The sequence below is a fragment of the Budorcas taxicolor genome, chromosome 22 (assembly GCF_023091745.1).
Source record: "Budorcas taxicolor isolate Tak-1 chromosome 22, Takin1.1, whole genome shotgun sequence".
NCBI lineage: Eukaryota > Metazoa > Chordata > Mammalia > Artiodactyla > Bovidae > Budorcas > Budorcas taxicolor.
This window is the reverse complement of record NC_068931.1, coordinates 31,495,150-31,510,414: the sequence shown is the minus strand read 5'-3', so window position 1 is coordinate 31,510,414 and position 15,265 is coordinate 31,495,150.

Genomic DNA, 15,265 nt, shown 5'->3' with positions numbered 1-15,265 from the left:
TCAAAAGTGACAAAGCTCTTGAGGGCAGAGCTTAGACTTGAACCAGTTTACTGCCATTTTCATCATTCTAAGTTGCCTTGAAACTCTTTGCAGAAAAGAATGAAGACAAGAAACTCTGGATCTCTTGTCTGCTTAGGGACACCATAAGCATCTCTATAGGTAGAAAAGGGGCCAAGTCATCACTGTAACAAGTTCAAGACAAATGTGGAACAGAACCAAAAGAGACAACACAGAGAACCAGAGGAAAAGTAAGGTACCTTTCATCTCATTCACTCACCATCTGTCATCACACTTGCTGAGTTATGAAAAGACAAAATAGTAGTAGTAGCAATAGCAGTAGTAATGTCATATTTTAAGGCTCTATGGCAATACATAACCCAAGATCATAATCCTAAATATACTTGTATAATTAAAGGTCTGAACAAACTCATTAAAACTCAATATCTGATTCTACAATAGTGGACAAGAAACAATTTCTTGGTTACCTGGGTCAATAAGAATATAAATATAGGTGGTAAGGGGAATTTTTTGGCCCATTTCTCTGACATATATATGGCATCCAAGTTGACAATTTTGGAGGCCTTTCTGTTTTCTACTTACATTTTTTTTATATTGATCTAAATCACCACTGGTGCGCTGTAGTCCATGGGGTCACAAAGAGTCGGACACAGTGAGCGACTGAACTGAACTGAAATCACCACAAAATTGCCAAAGTACCATGAGACTTCACACTTTATGGCTACAGTCCACTGGGTATCAGAAAAGATACCCAGTGATATGTCCTAGGATGCCAGGCACTTTATTCTTTTGTTGAAGTAGTTGATGAAATGACAGTGAAGCTACTGCATTTGGCCATTCAAAGGGCCATTCATTGAATGCCCGTTGCTTGGTAGCTGCTTTTACATTGCCCTGTGCACAATGAGTAGGGCCGCCTCCAGAAGACCATAACCAAGTACTAAGTCGGGTGGTAGAAGCTTCATCAGAAAGACATCATGTTCTATGGGAGTCCAAACAAGGGACACCTAGCTCAGCCTGGGGAAAGGGGGCTTGCCAGAGGAGGTAATGCAGGAAGTGAATCTTAAAGTAAAATAGAAGTCAGCAGGCTGGACGAGGGGTCAACAGTCTTTCAACAGCATTTGCAAAAGCAGGAACTGCAAATGGTCTGGCGTGGCTGAAGTCTGAGGTCCACGTGAAGGAGGGGCTTTAATCACTCGGGTCATTTTGATGTCAGTGGGGACAGATGCCAAAGACTTCTCCCTCCTCTTTAACCTACTGTCATTGCCTTCTTTCAGGTTGGCAGCGCCTTTCCCTGGAGGTATTCTAATAACTTTCTGACTGCTCTCCTTTCTGCCAATCTTTGTTACCACTATTCAATTCATCTTCCACATTTCAAAAGGCTTAGCTTTCCAAAACACAAATCTGATTGTGATATGCTTCAATTTCATCTTCGCTTATGAGACAAAATCCAAATTTCTTAGAGCAGCACATCGACACTTCACATTCCAGCCCCTTGCCCCTCTAAAGGTGTCCTCCTGCCTCTTCTCTCCTCACAACTTAAAATGCAGGAACACACAAGTACTCAACAAATCCTCCCATGCCATGACCCCTCCCACTTCTGACCTCTGTGCCCAGTATTTCCTCAGCCTAGAAGGCCTTTTCACGGACAGAGTCCAACTCACCTTTCAAGATGCTCTTCAGGAAAGCCTTTCCCACCAGATTTAGGATGTTATTCTTCCATCTTCTCATGGTCCCTTGCACATAGCTCAACTATATCAATTTGCATGCACGTTATACTGAGTTTCTTTCTATGTGACCTCCCCATCCAGGGGATTAACCGTATCTCAGTTCTATTTGATTTGCCATTACCCTTCAGTATTAGCCGGTGCCAGGGAAAAAACAGGTGCTCAATGTTGAATAAATAGAGGAGTTACTGTTTCCTCATATTAAAATTTAAAGCCTTCATTACTTCAGCTTTTTATTAAGACCAGTCATCACTGATGTGAAAAATATCTCGCCGCCTCCTGCCCCACCTTCTATGCACATCTCATACCGGCACTGTCCTACCTGTCAGCTGCCGTTTATTCCAAACCACTCTTTCCCGAAGCAACAAATAGGCTTCCCATCCTGTAAGGATTCACACCCAGAGCACAACACCCTACTAGTAAACAGGTACAAACACCTTTGTTAGAAATAAGCTGATGAAATTTGAGTGTGAAAATGAAATTTACTAATTTGTAGGCACATCTCACAATGTTAACACAAACACAAAAAGCTGCCTTGACACAAAGACCTAAATGTGAGTTCCTCCTGCCCTGGGACCGATTAATGTGTGTCAACAGGAGAACCACGAGGAGTCTTCACACGGCTGTTCCCCAGGGGAGAAGGAAATGGCACCCCACTCCAGTATTCTTGCCTGGAGAATCCCGTGGACAGAGGAGCCTGGTGGGCTGCTGTACATAGAGTTACAGAGTCGGCCACGACTGAAGCGACTTAGCATGCATGCATGTGTTAGAGAAGGAAATGGCACCCTACTCCAGTATTCTTGCCTGGAGAATCCCATGGACAGAGGAGCCTGGTGGGCTGCTGTACATAGAGTTACAGAGTCGGCCACGACTGAAGCGACTTTGCATGCATGCATGTGTTGGAGAAGGAAATGGCAACCCACTCCAGTATTCTTGCCTGAAGAATCCCAGAGACAGAGGAGCCTGGTGGGCTGCCGTCTATGGGGTCGCATAGAGTCGGACACGACTGAAGTAACTTAGCAGCAGCAGCAGCAGGAAGGAAAGGGGCACTTGTTCATTTTGTGGGGGAATCAGCAGGAAGAGCCCACCCTGGAGTCTGCTGGTCATTTCTATTCCTTCATGAAAACTGGCCCATGACCCTTCTATCATCCAAAGGAACATATGTCCTAAGAGGGGAGCATTTACACATGATTTGTCATAAAAGTTCTAAAGTTCAAATCTTAATCTCAAGGTTCTTTATCAGCATGTGAAAAGCACTTAGAGGCACTGATTGTCCAAAAGACCAATGGCTCTGTAAAAGGTAGAAGCAATATTTTGCAAAAAAAAAAAAAAAATACAATCATATATATTTATATGCATATATATACAAACCTAGTGTACTATTTTAAGGTAATCAACTTTTCCACAATTATTTCATGGTCACGGATTTTGTGTTGATGCTGGCTAATTAGCCAGGTATGAATTATATATGTATATTTTAAGTAAGTGTGTATGCATATTAAAGGGCTTTTTCCTCCATTTCATTGTGAAGCAAATCATTTGATGTGGCTGCGCATAGAGCTCTAATACACATCAAAAAGCAATCAACAAACTCTTTGAGTACATCAAGGAGGATAATTTAGATGGTTTTTAATCATGATTATGAAAATATAATTAGGTGGTTTCATGTTTGTTGTTGAGTGTATGTAGGAGAAAGTGACTCTCCAAATAGAAAATGTGGGCAATATTACACAGAAACCACAAGAGAACAGTATGCGTGAGGCACAGGCATGCACACACACAAGCACACACACACATACACACACACCACTGCCGCTTTCTCCAACGTATCAACAGCTTTCTTACTTTAAAAGAATACCATTTCTTTCAAGGTGCCAAAAGAAGTCTTATTTAATAAACTGATGACATAGAAGTAGTTTAGAAAAATGCCTCCCTCTAATGTCACCATAAACTTTAGCTGTGGCCTGCAATTTAAAACAAGTCCTCTCTGTCATGGACCCAACAGAAAAGGGGGAGAAGGGGCTCATGAGTGCTCGAGCAGCTCGTGTGTCATTAGTGACTGCTGGGAGTAGGCACAGTCATGGATCGGCACAGTTAAATGATTGTTCACTTGTGGCCTTTTCTAATCCATTTGAAATACTCCTGATATTTATCTATCTCCAATCCCCTGGTTTTAAAGTTGAAAGGATCTATAAGGTCTCGTGCCAGAGGATGAATCACACTCTTGGTAAACCACTGCCTCACATCAGCCTATGCCGGCATCTACCCCTTGGCCAGGAGAGGTGACAAGAGGGACTCTGTTCCCCCTCTCCCAGACAGTCTCCATTCCCCCAGAGTTCCCTGATAAACTCTCCCAAGCCACATCTTATTTTTTTCCCCTGTGCAGCCAGAGTTGATTATGGGCTCCATTGGAAAAATCCATCTTACCTAGTCCATCTCAGAAATCATGTACAAGAGCCTGGGGTTGCACTTGGAAGTAATTTGGTCACCAGCAAGCAGGCCCCTTTTGCTGAGAAATTCAAAGAGTTGCAACACCATGACTTTAACGAAGCCACAATTAGAGTGGCTTTCTTCCAGCACCATGTGTAATCTGTTCTACCCGGAAAAAAATGAAGTTGCTGTCTGTGCACACAATTTTAGCATTTCTGGTTTTTATGCCACCTTACTTACAAGAAACTCCCAGCTGTTATAATTTGTCTCATCCATCGCTCTCTTGTAGAACCAGCCTTTGTTCCTTTTTTTCGGTGCCAGGGACTTGCTGCGTTTCACCTGATGTGATTTGTCCAGGCATTAATAATGCATCTTCAAGATGCAAGATGCATGAATTCCTTTAGTAACAGATCTGCTGGCAAAGGAATGTATTGTATTGTGTGGCTTTGCTGCAAAAAGGAAAGACAAGAGGACAAAGGGAAGGTCATCAGTCTCAAGAGTGAGTGGTATCAGTGATATTAGAACATCGTTTCCACAAGCTCCTAGTAAGGGCATGCTGAGGACTCTGAATATCAGACCAACAATTCCTTAAAATAAAAAGACTTTTGCCAAATCTGCACTTTGTCTGTATAGTGGACCAAGGGGCTTCCCTGGTGTCTCAGTCAGTAAACAATCCTCCTGCAGTGCAGGAGACCTGGCTTCAATCCCTGAGTCAGGAAGATCCCCTGGAGAAGGAAATGGCAACCCATCGCCGTATTCTTGCCTGGAAAATCCTATGGACAGAGGAGCCTAGCGGGCTATAGTCCATGGTGTCTGAACACAGCTTTAGTGACTAAGCCACCACCACCACGGGTCCAAGAGTTGCATATACACATACAGATGACAATTCAAGAAGTCCAGGGTATCTGGTAGTCTCATATGACATGTGGTATACATCAAGGGAAATTTCCTATACATAGTTCTTAATTCCCCCTTTGCACCTCTGGGCACACTCCAGTCATCTTCCCAGTGGCCTTGATAGAATTATTGTTATTGTTACTCATATGAATTTTTTATCATCTTGCATTTGTGAAGAGCTTGTATTTTCAAGCTGCTTTGTAATCATTAATAAGTTGTTTCTCACAATTATCCTGAAAAGTAGGACAAGGATTCTTTCCTCAATGTAACAGTTAACAGAAAGTAATCGAAAAAAAAGAAAAGAAAGTAAGCGTAGATGGGCTCCAATGCAAGAAGTTCACAGGGGATGCACTTTCCAAAGTCGGAATAAGGACACATTTTGAGGGCCACTCCATCTCCTCAACCAAATAGCTACCTCTGGAATGGTAACGTGAACAATTTAAAGCAGAGTGTGGGACCCAATTAGAAATAATCAGGTGCTTAGAGGATATAGCCATAAACTGCAGAAAACAACCTAGCTTCAGGTGATTGGATTTTGAACTCAAGGCTAGCTTATACCAGCTGGCTGCAGCATGTTGGATTTTCTTAAGAAACAATGAATTTACCATGCAGCGTTGACATCCAAAAGTTCAGCCACAGAGACAGTAACTCACGCAGATGATCATTTAACTTCCTGTTCCTCTGAGGACTCCTGACAAGATCTGTCAATATGCAAACAAACCATGGGGCATCCCTGGTGGCTCAGTTGGTAAAAAAAATCCTCCTGCCAATTCAGGAGACCCATGTTCGATCCCTGGGTCAGGAAGATCCCTTGCAAAAGGGAATGGCAACCCACTCCAGTATTCTTGCCTGGAAAATCCCATGGACAGAGGAGACTGCCAGGTGATAGTTCATGGAGTCTCAAAGAGTCGGACATGACTGAGTGACCAAGGGGAAAAAAAAGAAAAAATGAACCACACTCTCCATATGGTCAGTAGCATAGTTTCACCGGCCTCTATGCCCATTCTAACCACTTCCAGCACCAGCCCCCACCACACCAAAAAAAAAAAAAAAAAAATCTCATTTAATCAATAACATTTGCTTTCAGGGCAGCTCTCCTTTACTGCTGTTCCATCTCTGTCTGGGTTACCATAGCAACTATTCTCAGAGCAGTGTGATACCCAGTTTATACATTTCAACCCTGTCACATGACTGACTACCTGCTTCTACTTTAATCATTGCTAGAGGGGACACTCAAAAAGTGGCTGCTTCCTGCTTCCTGTTGCAGCCCACCGAACCACCGGCATGGCTTGCATTTCTCTCCACAGCCCAAAAAACACATATTAATTGTGTTGACTTCCAAGGCAAAGAGAATGAAGACTATAGGGGTGGCTGAGGGACCCCTAACTGCTAGAACTGCTAGAATTAGCAGAGCCTTCCAGGCCTTAGCCAAATTCTTCTTTTTCCCTATAGAGATGCGCTCAGATGTAGCAGGCCCCTTTTTTTAAGACCTTAATTGCAGAATAAAAGATGTTTTCAACCTCATCCAAGTCTGAGATCCATCATCCAGCAGCCCCATGACCTCTAAACACTCATCTCCATTCATGTAGCCATTTTGTGGGCCCCCTGCGAGGCAAGGCCTGGAACTTGGGACTCTCAGGAGCCTCCCCTGTTACAGCTTTGAGGAGTCCGTTTAAATCACATTATAAACCTAATGAAACACAGCTAATGAAGCACAGATGTCCTATCGGATTGGAGCTCTGACTCCCTGTAAAAAGACCAGTAAAAATAAATGAAAGGAGCCTTGTATCCATGGAAATGGGCAGCTTACGTGTTAATCCTTTCCCCTTAGCCATCTATGAGTTCATTACCATCTCTAATTTCAGGGCTTCTGAAAGCACTGTGGCTTCTGGGTCAGTCATTTGCTGGAAACTCATGACAGACTGGACTTGAACATCCTTGGCTTGGCCTCTTTGTTCAGAGCTTTGAGAAATTAAGTAGGTGTTTGCTGCTTATCAGCTGCACAGGCTCCTGGTTACTTTTTGCTTCCCTGGTGGCTCAGATGGTAAAGAATTTGCCTACAATGCAGGAGACCTGGGTTCAATCCCTGGGTTGGGGAGATCCCCTGGAGAAAGGAATGGCTACCCACTCCAGTATTCTTGCCTGGAGAATTCCATAGACAGAGGAGCCTGGGGGACTACAGTCCATGGTGTTGCAAACAGTCAGACATGAATGAGAAACTAACATTGGGCTTCCCTTGTGGCTCAGCTGGTAAAGAATCCACCTGCAATGCAGGAGCTGCTACTGCTGCTGCTAAGTCGCTCCAGTCGTGTCTGACTCTGTGACCTGGGTTCAATCCCTGGGTTGGGAAGATCCCCTGGAGAAGGGAAATACTACCCATTCCAACATTCTTGCCTGGAGAATCCCATGGGCCATATAGTTCATGGGGTCGCGATGAGTCAGACACATCTGAGCAACTTTCAGTTTTTGGATTGGTGAAATAAATCTAGAGCCCTGTGCTCTCCTGGGACCTAGAAGCAGGCCTTTCATAGACAGACTTCCATGTCTGTTGAGAATACCACACAGGAATTGGATCAGAGTGATCTGATAGCAAAGAGCTCGCCATCACAGCACTGATTATGCCAAGCATTCATTTCTCCTGTAGATTAAAACATTAATATTCCTTCATCAGACAGACATGCTTTCATCCATTATTATAGTAGCTATTACTGTTAGACAAGGTCATGAAGGAAAATAATAAAAGGAGGGAATTTTGTTGGAAAATAGGGTTGGATGAAATCCAGAGTACTCCCTGGGGTAACAGGTATAGGCGGGACACTTAGGAAGAGCTGAGAAGCATCACAAGGGCATCAGCTGCCCAGGGATCAGAGAACCTGTGAGAAAAGAGGACATAGTATAGAAGGAAGAAGAAAGGGAATACAGAGCATCTTTGAAAACAAAACTTGCCTTCCTCACGTTTCAGCTTAAAAATAACTAGGCAGCTTCTTCGAGGTACATAACAGGGGATAAGAGGCCCTCTCTGCTAATCAGAAGTTGTGTGTTGTTGTTTTTTTTCTTTTAGATTTTTGATTACTGGGTAGTTTCATTTTCTCTGTTAGATATTTGCTTACAGAAAAAAATGTTGGTGTTGGAGCCATAGTGTTTCTCGCAGGGATCCTTTGGGGACAACTCTCCACATGGGCTTCCCTGGTGGTTCAGACGGTAAAGAATCCACCTGCCAATCCAGGAGACCTGGGTTCAGTCTCTGGGTTGGGATGATCCCCTGGAGAAGAGAATGGCAATCCACTCCAGTATTCTTGCCTGGGAAAGGCATTGACAGAGGAGTCTTAACAGGCAATAGACACGACTGAGTGACTAAGCAAACATTATTTTTCAGGTTTATAATTTTAAATACTTAAATTTTCAAAGATGTCTTCTGAAGGAAAGAATTTAAATTTTCAGTTTAAAAACACATATCTGAGTGTCAATAATACCTTGCATTAAAGAGCCCCCTCTAGAGAAACTGATTATATGTCTCTGTTACTTCATCAGTGCTGGGAACTGAAGATCAGAGATGTTATAGATGAGGAAACTGAGGCAGAGCGTGATAGAGAGATGCTCCTGGGGCCATGCATTAGTCTGAGCAATAGAACTGAGGCCCTAGTCAATAAACTTCAGGTCTCAAGTAAGAGAGCATTACAAGCTCTAGATATTTTTTCAAAACAATTTTGTCTACCCTAATAGCTGAAAAATGAATGCTTTATAAAAATGGTCCAAGAAATTAAAGCTTAGGCTTGTGATTATTACAGTGATTTGTCAGCGGTAGTGTATGATTTTTGGAAGAGGACCAGCTGTATTAACAAGAGGATAAGAGCGCTGCTCATTTTTCATTTGCCTAATATAGATATCCTTGCCTGGCCAAACAAAGAGCGAAAAAAATAAGTGATAAAGCATCAGTGATGTGGCAACATAAGCAACTTCACAGAAAATGATTTAAGCCTTTCACTGCCCACTAACATGAGAGATTTCTACCACAGATTTATGTGATGGACTGTCTTAACTGTCAGAAACAGAAATAACCCTGAGCAGAAAAAAAAGGAAAAGTTATGTGAGCAGCTAAGACCATTCACCTACTCTCTACTGTCTGAGTCAGGACCTCAGAGGGGTAAAGTGTGTCACGAAACTAAACACCACCTGTATGTTGACAGGAACAGTGTTGAAAGGGCCGACTGCTTACCATGACAGAGTGTGAGACGTGCTTCAATCAACAACCTGTTGCTCCAGTACTTTCTTCTTGCTCTTAAGACAAAGTCGTTACATTTGAGCAATAAACTCAGTTACTAGACAAACTCAGGCAGACGGCTGTCCTAGCATTCTTCAGCTAGCTCTGTTTCCTTTCTTGTCAGCTATCTTCTTTCCTTCTTTGGCCTTTTATTCAACCCACCCCTGTCACACTTAGTCACACATTTCAGCCAGTGTCTTAGTTCAAATACATACAACATCTTAAATAGTTAAGATGCTTAAAATTTTCCCTCCACCATTTCAAAAGTGAGTTAGGGACCAAAGTGTTCTTTATAAGCAATGGTGAGTAAGTGTTGACATTATAAATTGAGAGATCACCAACGTTTTTGGCAGAGTAGATGCTTTGAAGTGATGGATTATCTTAAATTCCAGAAGTCTCAGAATTAACTTTTGCTATCACTGATGGCCCCAGCCAGAGGGCAGATGTGTGACATGGAGGAGACAGGCTAGGAGTTGAAACCCTCAGCCTAGTGTTATTATCCTTTGTTCTTAACCTTTTCTCCAAAGTTAACAACATTTTTCTTCTTGGTGAAAGTCTACAAAGAAGGTAATACCTGGCATTTTGAAATAAAGTCCTCAGGAGTATGTCTTAAGCTAATAGCTTTGCATATTAACATAAACAGAGGAATGCAATTCCATTCTGTAAAGAAAGTGTGTTTCAAAACGCTTCGATTTAACTTTGCTCCTGTGTGTCCCCATGATCCTACAAGGGAAAGAAGGCATTTTACAGATGAGCTACCAGAGCTAAGCAGAACTTCACAGCCCGCGGAAAGCTGGGGGCAGAGTCAGACCAGAGCCCAGCTCTGCCATTGCCCCTTCCCTGCTCTGCTCTGTGCTGCCACTTTTTTCTAGAATCAGAAACTCAGAAAATAAGTCAGTCTTATACTTTGACTCAGTGGCTCTATTTCTTCTGAAAAAGCATGACTAACATATAATCAAGTACATAATTAAAAGAGCAGTTTCCACAAAACTGTATCTTGAAAATGTACTGCTTTATTCTTGGGCTAGGAATTAAACAATCTCTTCCTCTACTAAAAAGTTATAAGTAAATTTTTATAATCAAATAATGTTAACACTTTAACTGAATAATTATTCAAGTACTTGTATCACCAAATAAGTCCTGGACCAGGGACTCTAAGGTTTGGTACTGATTCTAGTACTGGGTGATCTTTAGGTATCAATTTTCCCCTTTTTAAAATAAGAGATTAAATCAGTTTATTTCTTTTAGGTCCAGACTTTATGAATCTGAAATCTTTTAGGATACTAAGATTTTTTTGTAAACACCATATCTATACTGAACCTGCCTCATTTTCCCCAATAAGAAAGAACAAGCAGTGCTTTCACCTCTGCTCCTGCCAAAGCTCCCTGCAGAATGTAGAGGAATGAGAGGAGGTTCATGCCTGCTAAGTCGCTTCAGTCATGTCTGCCTCTTTACAACCCTGTGGACTATAGCCCATCAGGCTCCTCTGTCCATGGGATTCTGCAGGCAAGAATACTGGAATGGGTTGCCATGCCCTCCTCCAGGGGATCTTCCCAACCCAGGAGTTGAACCTGTGTCTCTTATGTCTCCTAGCACTAGAAGAGGGGTTCCTTACCACTAGCGCCACCTGGGAAGAGGTTCATGGTCCTATGATATTTATCTACTCTAAGAGGTTCATGGTCCTATGATATTTATCTATTCTGAAAACCCATAAGCCCCAAAGGGAAACTGTCCAGAGCAGGACTGGAGAGCAACAGGTCCCAGAAAATGAGAGGAAATTTGCCCAGCCAGCTCCCCTCCCTCAGAGTGTGACTATGCTCCTTCCCAAGGAGTCCACAGACCCCTCAGCAACCCAGTGACCTCTGGTCTCTATGCAAAGACTGCCCTTTACTGTCCTTCTGTACAAAGGGCTGTAAAAAGAAAGTGAATCTGCTTAGCTTTGCCCCAGGAAGAAGTTCCCCAGACACAGAATCCAGAAAAAAAATTATGCTCCACCACCTACTATCTCATAGGAATAATAATGAGAGAAAGAATGAATTAGTCACCAAAGAGTGCTTGAAATCCTGTACCTCCAAGAACACTACCTAATAGTCTGGTGATGATGATGGTTGTGATGGTATACTCCATGGTAACAGCAATAGATATCAACCAATATTCACATGACAAATCAATTAAGTATTCTATTAAGCAAAACTACTAAAATATATTTGGCAAAGCAATTACCTCCATTCTCACATTTGCCTTGATAAATTCACTCCGAACGCCTATCTTGAGACTCTTAAGAAAAATACATGTAAATACATTATCTTGCTCATTTCTTTTAAGAATTAATTTTTTAACAAATTTGCTGATTACTCTTTATAGTCCAGGCACTGTGTAAAGAATGAAAGAAGGAAAGTCAAAAAGACACAGTTATCAGTCCTCAGAGGCCATACAGTCTAGGAGAACAACTGACATCGACAGTGACATAAGTGTTAGGAAAATAACACCACAAAGTACAGTGACAGCCTAGGAGAAGAAAACTTTGGTAGAGATTCCTTTGAGAGAGGAAAAATGAAAAAAGCAACTTGCCATTTAAAAAATAAACTAACTTTAAGCTTATTCCTAGTAAATGGCTTAAAGGGAAAAAAATAATGATTATGAAGAAAAGACCCTTAAAATAATATGGACTTGGAATGTCAGAGTCTGGCATCTTTAGACTGGCAGGTGTACAGAAGAGAGGCTGTAATGTAGTACTAAGATACCGAGGGAAACTTGAGTTTCAGTCATTCTGATTACATTTACACAGGAAAATCCTTATCTTTCTCCAAGGCACTTACATGCTTCACGTGAGCTGGAAATTGGCAGAACATTTACAGCATCCTACAATGCGTTCCATCACCTCTGAGCAGTCCACTTCTGTGGAGACAGTGGAGGGTGGGTGCCAAACGGACTCTGCAATGGAAAATGTGCTTACAACTCCAAACTTGCGCATTCAGTCTTAAGCACACAGACGACCCTGCCACACCCTGACATCTGAGCCCCATCGACATTAGTTGGAGCGGTCAAGGTGTCTGAGTATGGCGCTGTCATTGCTTAGATGGTGCAGGATTTCTGGCCACGTGTTAGGAAATCTTGGCTGTTAAGGTTTTACCCACAATTCCACCTCAGTCCTGATGCCATGACAATGCCCATCATGGCCATCCTCACCCAGTGCCTATCACTCACTTTCCCTTTCTCCTGCCACACATGTCCTTTCTTCTACCCGCATTTCGTCCAGCCACATTTTCTACTGAGGTCTGGGAACATGCACCCTCTACTGTTATTGTCTTACTTTGTGTTCATATTTTCTCTCTCATAGCTCTGCTTACCTTCTTTTTCATCCTGCTTTCCTTGTACTTTCAGTTTCTATTCTTCCTCCCTCTTTCTTCCCATAGCAGTGTACCAAAGCAACATTCTTTACAGACCTATTCTTCATTCTTCAAGCCACCACATCACCTACTGTCTATACATATTCCTTGATATAAACAAGGAAGGAAATTTCTCCAATTAAGTCATAACAAATCTAAAAATATGTGTATACATGATCAAACTGAGTTAAGTAAGAAGAAAAACAACACCTCTTCCATTTAAGCTAAAGACAGGACAAGAAATTCTGCCATCAATTATGACCATGATACTGGTAGTCCTGGCCAGTACAAGAAGTACAGAAAAGAAATGAGATGGGGAAATGGAAAGAAATTCCTACAAAACTAATTATCTGTGTATAATGTGGTTATCTACCCAGAAATCTAAAATAATCAGCTGAAAGACTATTGTGACTAATATAAGAGAAACCACTAGCATCTTTCAGTTCAGTTCAGTTGCTCAGTCGTGTCCAGCTCTTTGTGACCCCATGAATTGCAGCATGCCAGGCCTCCCTGTCCATCACCAACTCCCGGAGTTCACCCAAAGTCATGTCCATCGAGTCAGTGATGCCATCCAGCCATCTCATCCCCTGTCGTCCCCTTCTCCTCCTGCCCCCAATTCCTCCCAGCATCAAAGTCTTTTCCAATGAGTCAACTCTTCACATGAGGTGGCCAAAGTACTGGAGTTTCAGCTTTAGCATCATTCCTTCCAAAGAAATCCCAGGGTTGATCTCCTTCAGAATGGACTGGTTGGATCTCCTTGCAGTCCAAGGGACTCTCAAGAGTCTTCTCCAACACCACAGTTCAAAAGCATCAATTCTTTGGCGTTCAGCCTTCTTCACAGTCCAACTCTCACATCCATACATGACCACAGGAAAAACCATAGCCTTGACTAGACGGACCTCTGTTGGCAAAGTACTGTCTCTGCTTTTTAATATGCTATCTAGGTTGGTCATAACTTTTCTTCCAAGGAGTAATCATCTTTTAATTTCATGGCTGCAATCACCATCTGCAGTGATTTTGGAGCCCCCAAAAATAAAGTCTGACACTGTTTCCACTGTTTCCCCATCTATTTCCCATGGAGTGATGGAACCGGATGACATGATCTTTGTTTTCTGAATGTTGAGCTTTAAGCCAACTTTTTCACTCTCCTCTTTCACTTTCATCAAGAGGCTTTTTAGTTCCTCTTCACTTTCTGCCATAAGGGTGGTGTCATCTGCATATCTGAGGTGATTGATATTTCTCCCGGCAATCTTGATTCCAGCTTGTGTTTCTTCCAGTCCAGCCTTTCTCATGATGTACTCTGCATAGAAGTTAAATAAGCAGGGTGACAATATACAGCCTTGACGTACTCCTTTTCCTATTTGGAACCAGTCTGTTGTTCCATGTTCAGTTCTAACTGTTGCTTCCTGACCTGCATACAGGTTTCTCAAGAGGCAGGTTAGGTGGTCTGGTATTCCCATCTTTTTCAGAATTTTTCACAGTTGATTGTGATCCATACAGTCAAAGGCTTTGGCACAGTCAATAAAGCAGAAATAGATGTTTTTCTGGAACTGTCTTGCTTTTTCAATGATCCAGAGGATGTTGGCAATTTGATCTCTGGTTCCTCCGCCTTTTCTAAAACCAGCTTGAACATCAGGAAGTTCACGGTTCTTGTATTACTGAAGCCTAGCTTGGAGAATTTTGAGCATTACTTTACTAGCGTGTGAGATGAGTGCAATTGTGCGGTAGTTCGAGCATTCTTTGGCATTGCCTTTCTTTGTGATTGGAATGAAAAATGACCTTTTCCAGTCCTGTGGCCACTGCTGAGTTTTCAAAATTTGCTGGCATATTGAATGCAGCACTTTCATAGCATCATCTTTCAGGATTTGAAACAGCTCAACTGGAATTCCATCACCTCCACTAGCTTTGTTCATAGTGATGCTTTCTAAGGCCCACTTGACTTCACATTCCAAGATGTCTGGTTCTAGATAAGTGATCACATCATCGTGATTATCCGGGTTGTGAAGATCCTTTTTGTACAGTTCTTCTGTGTATTCTTGCCATCTCTTCTTAATACCTTCTGCTTCTGTTAGGTCCATACCATTTCTGTCCTTTATCGAGCCCATCTTTGCATGAAATGTTCCCTTGATATCTCTAATTTTCTTGAAGAGATCTCTAGTCTTTCCCATTCTGTTGTTTTCCTCTATTTCTTTGCAATGATCAATCTTTACTTGTCAATAATATCCACTTTGAAAATGTAGTAGACAGAGGATCATATCATGATAACAGCAAAGCACTAAGATTAGCCTGATAATAAATGTGATAAAGGATTCAATAGTTTGCATGTAACTGTGCTGTGCTTCGTCGCTCAGTTGTGTTCAACTCTTTGTGACCGTATGGACTGTAGCGTCTGTCCATGGGGATTCTCTAGGCAAATATACCAGAGTGGGTTGCCATGTGCTCCTCCAGGGGATCGTCCCAAGCCAGGGTTCAAACCCAGGTCTCCCTCATTACAGGCAGATTCTTTACCATCTGAGCCACCAGGGAAGCCCAAGAATACTGGAGTG